The sequence below is a fragment of the Tupaia chinensis genome, unplaced genomic scaffold (assembly GCF_000334495.1).
Source record: "Tupaia chinensis unplaced genomic scaffold, TupChi_1.0 Scaffold145009_1, whole genome shotgun sequence".
Taxonomy (NCBI): Eukaryota; Metazoa; Chordata; class Mammalia; order Scandentia; family Tupaiidae; genus Tupaia; species Tupaia belangeri.
In genome coordinates, this window is record NW_006204870.1 from 27,258 (window position 1) to 36,681 (window position 9,424).

At 38.9% G+C, this 9,424-nt stretch overlaps 2 pseudogenes; both read right to left on the minus strand.

The window, feature by feature from the left end:
* Nucleotides 1-2,860: 2,860 nt before the first annotated feature.
* LOC102482822 (olfactory receptor 7A17-like) lies at nt 2,861-3,812 on the minus strand (annotated as a pseudogene).
* Nucleotides 3,813-5,432: 1,620 nt separating this feature from the next.
* LOC102481142 (pre-mRNA-splicing regulator WTAP-like) lies at nt 5,433-8,002 on the minus strand (annotated as a pseudogene).
* Between the last annotated feature and the right edge of the window lie 1,422 nt (nt 8,003-9,424).

Here is a 9,424-nt window from a genome sequence, read left to right on the forward strand (position 1 = left end):
ACATTACCCTTTCTTTTTTAAATTTATTTATTTACATTCATTCACTGTACATCACTACAGCATACAAAATGTGATTTTCCATCCAGAACACAATGTATATTGGCTCAATCAAGCACATCAACATATGTGTTATCATCAACAAATAATTTTTCATTTCTTGTTTCCTGTATATTTTGCTTTTTCTCCTTTCTAACTATTGGAATTACACATGAAAGTATTGCATATTCATGTAATGCAGTATTTTCTCTTTTGTTTGTTTCTTTGTTCTTTTTTAAAGTTTTTTTGCAAGAGGACACATGCGCTCATCTGAGGGGGACTGAGAGAGGGAGAATGAGAAGTTACCTCCCAGTGGGGATGGCCATGATGCAATCCCTTCCTCCATTCTTCTCCTGGGATTTTGTACAAACACACACACACACACACACACACACACACACATGTGCCCGGCATGAGTGTCAGCCAGGTCCAGGATTTGAACTGTTGTTGTCTATGTGGGAGTTCAATGCCTTAACCACTACATCATCTGTTGGCCCCTACAGTGCAATTTTTTTTAAAAATGGGGGAGAACATTGTAGTTCCTTTTCAGATAAATAGGAGAAATGAAAAGACATGCTTCTTCGTGCAGAAAACCTCTTGACCTTGACCATATGACTGGAAAGGAATTCAAGCTCTCTGTGTGAGGCACCCATTGATCTTGTGGTCTTGAGAGATTCCTCAGGACCTTGGAAGTCGATGACAGATAATATTGATATCGCTCATCCATTGCTCCTTTAGCGATATAACACAACTCAGGAAGAAGGGAGAGATTTCATGTAGAACGATGAATGGATTGATATTGGCAGGCAGCCCTGGGCATGCTCAGGCAAAAACAGGAAGATTATTATTATTTTTTTACCTTTTACTTTTATTTATTTTATTTTTTACTTTTACTTATTTTTTATATCACATGTAATCACATATATCTTTTTACCAAGTTAAAAAATATTAACATATTTCTTTATTTTGAACTCATTATATACAAGAATTATAAGTCTAGGCTATTAAGTTCATTTTAAAAATTTATATGCTTTTGAAATACCTTAAATTGTCTTTGATGACTTTTTCTTTCTTCTTTTATTTTTATATTTTTTATATTACATTTAATCATATATATCTTTACAGTGCATAACATTTCTTTTTCAAACACAATTGCCATGCATATCAATCAAGATGAAGACATTACTATACACATCATCATCAGTAAATAGCTTTTCATTTTTTTAGGAAGTTAATTCAATAGTGAAATATTAAAACTCTCTAAACAACACTATATACCAAAAATATAATGCCTCACACACAAGCAATAATCTGATCTTCCTCAATGAATAGATGTACAACTTTAAAAAGAATCATATTCTATAGTAATAGAACGTATAATTACAAATTGCTTTATTATATTTAAGGTCATCTTTGACTCTAAGGCAGATTAAAACAAAATAATCCATTTCTGGGTTTTTTATTTTTTTGAGAGATTTTCACTATAGGGCATGTGCGCTTGCCAGACAGACAGAGAGAGAAAGAGAGACAGAAAGCGAGAAATCACCCCCCAAGGGGGATGGCCACGCTGCAATCCCTTCTCCTCCATTCTCCTCTCGGGATCTTGGGCACACACGCACATGCGCCCGGCATGAGTTTTAAGCCACCGGGTCCAGGACGCGAACCACGGTCGACTACGTGGGAGTCCAGCAACATAGCCATTATGCTAACTGCTGGTTCCCCATTTCTGTTTTCACATGCACTCCAGATAGAGCCATGAGTTTGATCATCAATTTTTTTCCTTGACTATGATGGGTGCTATAAACACTGGGCTGGATAAGAGAATTAGATCTTAATAAGGAAAATAAAACCCAGGTCAGCAGGTGGTGTGAAGATTAAAGCACTGGATCCCACATGACTGACTGCATAGCTCAAACCTTGGACTGGTTGTTTGAATATCATGATGAGTATGTGTGCCTAAGTGCTCGAATTCCAAGAGAAGATTAGAGAAGTGAGTGCAGTGTGCCATTCATCCTAGGGAGTGATTTCTCCCCTTCTATCTCTCTCTCTCTCTCTTACTCTCTCTATCTCCTTTACACTTATGTTTCTTTACCAAGTTAGGAGTTAATATATGAAATAGGAAAATGGGCAAAAAAGAAAACTTCCACATATAAAATAGAACAGAAAGTCTAATAAAGCAAGGTACTTAAATTGAATGATGAAGTTGCAAAGAAACAGAAGCTGCAGAAAATATATAGTTGGAGCAAATTCCCAAAATCTAGTCATAATAAATGCTCCCCTCTCCCCTATATCTGGGGTTCCACATCTACAAATTCACTCAATCACAGGTAAAAAATATTTGACAAAAATAAACAATTTGAAAACAGCTGTATGATAGGTCAGCAGGTGGCATGGTGTTTAAGGTGCTAGACTCCCACATGGCCGGCCAGTCGTGGTCTGAGCCCCAGACTCAGTGGCTTAAAATTTGCACCAGGCACGTGTGTGTACATACTCAAACCCCAAAGATGAGGATGGAGGAGAAGAGATTGCAGTGTGGCTCAGAATTGTTCAGAATAATATAGACTATTTGAGAATACAGTATCCTGAAGATACTGTCATCCTCTGAGATAATGAAAATTTTAAAGTTTTTCTGATACAAACCTGGGAATAACTTTGAGGAAGTAGAAAAATGGCAGAGAAAGTATCACCTGGATATGAGAGAGTGTAGAAGATAGAAATAGTATTACTTCAATTGCATAGACAAAGAGAGTCAGCTCTACTTTCACAATCTGATCAGAAAATCACAATTTTTATCTACCATGCTTTAAAACTTGCAATCATGGCACTACTTCAGCTCTAGCCCATAGTTTAATAGTTTAATAGTTACCCTCCCAAAGAGTATTTTCAGAGCCCTCTTTATGTCTTTATTCCTCAGACTGTAGATGAAGGGGTTCAGCATGGGGGTGGCCACAGTGTACATCACTGAGGCCATTGCACTAGAGCGTGAGCTGTGGGTTGTAGCAGAACTAAAGTACACACCCATATATGTACAATATAATAAGGAGACAACTGAGAGGTGAGAGGCACAGGTGGAAAATGCTTTCTGCCTCCCCTGAGCTGATGAGATTGCACATACAGAAGAAACAATTTTAGAATAAGAGTAAATGATCCCAGTGAGGGGACCAACATGCTGCAAAATAGATCACCATGTCATTAAGAAAGGTGTCAGAGCAGGCCAGGTTTACCACCTGATTAAGTTCACAGAAAAAGTGAGGTATTTCCACATGTGTACAGAAGGACAGTCACAATTTCATTAAGCTATGTAACAAGGAATACAAGACACACAGGATCCAGGATGCCAGAACCAACTTTCCACAGAGCCAGGGGGTCATGATGACTGTGTAGTGCAAGGGGTGACAGATGGCCACATACCAGTCATAGGCCATCAATACTGCAAAGAAGTAATCCAATACTGTAAAAACTATAAAAAAGAACATCTGAGTGATGCAGCCTGCATAGGTGATGACCTTGCTCTGTGTCTGGATGTTCACCAGCATCTTTGGAACGGTTGTGGAAATGAAACAGATGTCAGCAAAGGACAGGTTGTAGAGGAAGAAGTACATGGGTGTGTGCAGGTGGGAGTCTTAGATGGTGGCCAGGATGATGAGCAGGTTTCCACACACAGTGATCAGGTACATGGAGAGGAAAATCCCAAATATAAGGGGTTGCAATTCTGGTTCCTCTGAAAGTCCCAGAAGAAGGAGTTCTGAAATCTGTGTCTCATTCCCTGGTTCCATGTGGTGGAGGTGACTACCTGAAAAGAGGAAGGTCAGATGGCTATTTCGCACAGACAGGTATGGCTCACATAATTGAAATGCCATAGTTAATGTTTTGCAGTCTTAAAGTTAATTTCCATAGTTTTGTTTGGATCTAATCCCCTTTAGGCTTTTGCAGTGCCATCTCTGCGTAGGAATTTCAGCTCACGTCTTTGTTCCCACAGATCATGTGTTCTACAGGATCTTTAACTTGTTTATTTATTGATGAATAATAATTGTACATATTTACAGAGCACAATGTGATGTTCATAGGGTTCTGTTTTTGTTTTTAGTTCTGCTATTGGGCACATGCACTCACAGGACAGAGAGACAGAGACAGGGATAGTGATAAATCACCCCCTAAGAAGAATAGCCACACCACAATCCCCTCGATCTCAGAAGACTGAGTGTGCATTTTTCAAGCTGCTGGGTCTGGAGTCAACCATATGCCATCCATCCACCTTAACCATCACATCACCTGCTGGCTCAGTGATTATAACTTTATATCCATTGAAAGAAAACTCTGTGTCCCCCTTTCACCAACCCCCTGGCAACCACCATTCTGTTCTGTTTCTATGACTTTGACTAATTCAGGTGCCTTGGTTAGTGGAATCACACACTATTTGGTTTCAAAGATATTTCATGGGTCAAAGAGATCTCCCTAATTTTTATCTGTTGATTGGTATTCACACATCTGTATTATAAGGTCATAATTTTGGGGGCAAATAGGGATAGTAGTAGTTAAGGTGGTAGACTCCTACATAACTGACTGTGGTTCGAGTCCTGAACTCAGCAGCTTGCAAAACACACTTGAGGGGCTGCTCTCTCTGTCTTCTCTCTATCTCTGGTCCAATTTAAAATAATAATAATTATAATTTTTTAAAAAGAAAGAAAATCACACTGGTCATGTGTGCATGTATGCCCAAAATCTTTTTTTTTTTACAATAAAAATCTTTATTTAGGTTTGGTCAGTATGGATAAGATATACTGGAGTCACAGAGCAATATGCATTAACAAGATACAACAGTTCATAAAAACTGAGTAACTATGCACACAAATTTCTTAAACATTCAGTCACCTAAAGAGAAAATGCACAGATGTATGGTGGAAAAAACTGTATCTAACACTGAAAATACTATAGGACTCCATCAACAAGTCCAACATTTAGTGATAAAAACTACTGTACTGGGCAAACTTGGCAGTCATAAACCCACATCTACTCTAACAGTTTGAATGGTGCATAAGTATAACAGCATGAGTAAGAATGCCCTTACACAGCACAGGTTCTAGATAGACACAGATTTATACAGACATCATTGTGTTATACTTTAAGGAAAAATCTCCATTTACAACTTCACATTAACTCATATAAAAATAACTTGACCCTGCACAAAATGTCTTTTTTAGCAACAAAGTAGTTAACTGTTACAATTTCCAAAGAGGCAGAGGTATTGAAGCAGAAGGGGAAAAAAGAATAGCAAAAACAAAAACAAAAACATACATCTACAAAAAGGCAAATTGTGACAAAAGTATGCATTAATTTTCTAGACAGTATACTCTCTCAAAGTAAATGACACTGCATAAAAATTTGCTGGAAAAATATTACAAAACTGAACCCTGTACATTTACATTTGAGTCCAAGCCATTCTGAATATGGTGGGAACCCACTGTTCGATTAACTTTCCCACTCACTGTTTTTCCCTCTTGAGGATCATGACTGGAGTCTGTGTCATTTGAGTGGTGTGTGAGAGAGTTTTCACAGCCTGTGGGAGAGTCTACACTTTAATACCCCACACTGAGCTGGTTTACATAACTACTACCTCCTCTGCCAGTTCTCTCCTCTGAGCTGTTGGAGGCCTTATTATCATTCCCTGGAGAAGGAGGAAAGTCATCTTCAGCTGCGTTCCCCTCCCTGTGAAATCCAGACCCAGACGTCCTCTGACGGGAGGAGCTGCCTTTACTTGGTCCATTTGCCAGACGACTGCCATCTTTACTTGTGGCCTCTGCCTCTTCTACAGGTTCAGAAGATGTACTCCTGCTGGTACTTGGGGCTGAGGCTTGAGACTGCTGCTGGTGGTACTGAGCCAACTGCTGGTGCGTCTCCTTCAGTTGTTGCTGAAGAACTAGAATGGTACTCTGCATACCCTCCACTTCTTCATCAAGTTGAATGATGAAGTCATTCAGTTCATCCTGACTGCTCTTTAGCTCCTCACTATATTTCTTCTGTAAAGCCAACTCTGCTTCAAGTTGTGCAATACGTCCCTGGGACAGCTGCCTTCCAAGCTCTTGATTCTCCTGGATAAGCATTCGACACTTCGCCATTAACTTTTTGCCTGTTTGGAATTGATTTGAGTGATTAAGAGAGAACTTAAGTCACCCTTGTTAAAACTGCACTTAAACGTTGGGACAAGCTGGAACATTTATCTTCCACTCATCTTAGACTCCATTATCACCAAGTGTAAATTCGAATTGGTGACTTAAAGAATGATCTGAGGAAAAAATTGACCTCCAGGATTGGATGGAAGCATGAAGAAAATAATACCTCATTTATCTAAATGATCAAATGAATTTACTATAAATGATCACTAGACCTTTTGTCAATTCACACAATATCTTACTTGCCAGCCCACAGTTCCAATACAGTATTTCCCCAGTCTTCTGACAGGCACCCTGTGAAGCTGTCCCACATTAACTTCTACTGCAATATCCTGGGACAAGGTGTCAAAAAGTAACAAATGTCAAGTCCCCTTGTCTTTTATGATACCAGCTGGAATTAAGTAGGTTTTTCAAAAATGAGATACAGCCTTCACTTTGAAGAGCACAGCAACAATTTTTCCAAAATCAATCTTCTGTCTACAGCGCCCTCCAAATTAAAATGTTAAGAGTGCAGGCACATTTAATTTAATATAAAGAGTACAGTACAAAAGGCTTAAATACAATAAAGGAACACATTCCCCCATTAACACCAATGACAATGCTCTTTTAACATATGCCTGTTGAATGGAATGGGGATTTCATAATGTTCACTACTGGAAAAAAAAAAAAGTAACACAGTAGGTCTCATCACAGTCAATGTCCTTATACAATCTAGTTGTGAAATGAATGCTTATAATGCTTCACAGTTTTGACCTGGAGGTTTGATACCACACCTTCATGTTTGTACAGTCCTCAGTAAGATTATCTACAGTTTTTGAAACAATTCAAAGAACAAACCATTGATTAAAACCACATTGATTTAAGGCTTAATCAAGTAAAACAGAGCCCCAAATTAAATGGTTAAATATATGCACTACTTGTACTGACATCTATCATTTGATTCTCTCATGACTATTAGAAGTTCGTTCTTAGCAAATAAATCCTTTAAAGGCAAAATTCACCTCATTTGAGCTTTAACCCAGAAGTTCAGTAACAATCATGAAGTCCACAGTCTTATTGGCAAAACTGGCATACAGTGTCTAAGTCACTATGCTCAAGGTTAAGAGTGATGTGTATTCTATCTTTACATTTTACTGGAATTTTACATGTTCAATTCATGATTTAAAATCTCCAGGTTTTCATTCCTCCAAACAGTCTGAAGACACAGTGTGCCACAGACTTAAGACTTCTGTTTCTCCCTCTATTTTCTTCAAACAGAAACATTTCTCAAGTGTCTACATGTTCTAGGAGGGGGATTTTTCGGAGATGACCACATCTTCGGAATAGTCCAACAGCATCAGGCCTCTATCAGGTGTAAACTTCCAGGCACTCAGTTCATTTTGGGGTTGTTCCAGTTTGTCTTTAGTCTGTTCCAGTTCACCTTTCATTTTTAGGAAAAACAAGTTGATCACTGGCTCTACCATTGTTGATCTCAGTCGGGCAACACTCGGCTGCTGGACTTGCTTGAGGTACTGGATTTGAGTAGTACACTCTTGCATCTCTTGTTCCCTGGTCGCTAGTCGCATTACAAGGATGTTTTCTCTGCATGCAGATTCTTGCTGTTGTTGCTTTAGTTTTTCTTCAGACTCCCTTAAGCCAGTTACATCATTAGAGTTAAGATCTGTGTACTTGCCCTCCAAGGCTTGCACATATGTTTCATATTGTTTCCATCTCAGAATTAACTCATCTTGTGCCATAACTTTGAAGTCTGTTTCACTCAGTCAAACCTTTTTGGGAAGAGGTTCTTCGTTGGTCATCTTGAATCCTCTGTGGACCCAGGCCACACCAGTGCCACCTTTGACACAACCCAGACTGTCAATGGTATTCTAACATTTTATTTAAAAAATTGGTTTTATTTAAAGGGAAAAATTAAAAAGAATAAATAGTATTCAAACCCCAGAACAGAAAAACAAAGAATTGTCTTCATTTGCAATAAAGTAATAGACCCACAAACATATTCAACAAACCAGCATGAAAACAGTTGTGAGTAAAAACTCTTAAATTCCCATTTTGACCTTTGAATAAATTTTTAGGTGAATGGTCTCTGTGAAAGAAACTGTGAAATGTATGTCTCATGAACTCCTGTTACAAAGTATGAATTGCAAGCAACCCATTGATCTCGCTCTTCAAACAAAAAATATACAAAAATACCTACAATTCAAAAATTCCTCCAAAGACCCTAAAGTTGTTGCACTGTCGGCGTCCGCCCCAGGGCTTGGGTCTGGCTGAATCATGATCAGAGGGCTGCTGCTGAGGAAGAGAAAGAGGACGAGAAAGAGAAAACCCTCCATCTTGCCAGGACTGGGGAATTGGAAAGAATGAGACAAAGGGTTAGAGTAGAAAGGGACACAGGCAGCCTGAGCCTAGGTAGCCCAAGCAACTTGTGCCGCCCAGATGAACTGGACGTCTTTATTTATAGTACAAGGAGACATTACACATGTATGTTTCATGACACTTCATGGATTAGTTGTCAGGTTACAGACAATAAGAAGCAGTTAACAAATCTATGAGATTAGTCATACCAGGGCAAAGTGTATCCCTTGGTGGTAATCCCATCTAGAGTAAATCTCATCTTCCTTTCTAATGCAGAGAACTAGCTGTTAGGTGTGGGGAAGGAGCTAAAGAACTTCTCCATAAGGAGTGCACCACCCAGAGTAGGCTAAATAACCTTTCAGATGCAGAGCAGGGATTGGACTTTACTAATTGGGGTCAAGATGTTTCTTGAAGTCCATCAGATGTGTCTGTTGGAACGCCCCTAGTAATTTCCACCCTTGCTCTGTCTGCAGCCAAGGTCAGGGGAAGACAAGTTACAAGGTTCTGCCAAACCCCAAAAGAGCATGTGGTGTTTGCTCAGCACATGTCCCCACACCTCAGACTCTCTCTCTTAAACATGTCCCCACATTGCACATGCCATCACAACTCTGATTCTACTTTTCCTACTCCTATTACTGAAAAATTGTGTGCACATGTTCTAATTTGACTGAAATCATTTTATTTCTCCCATTTCTTCTTCACCCTCATCCAGTTGGAAGTCTATTCCCATCATTAAATTGTCTATAATGATGCCTGCATTGCTAAGTATGACAGACACATGACTTTTTAACATATTAAATGAATTAATGATATATAATGTTGTGAAACAAGGAACAAAGACATATCAATCTCTCAGCCCTTGCTAG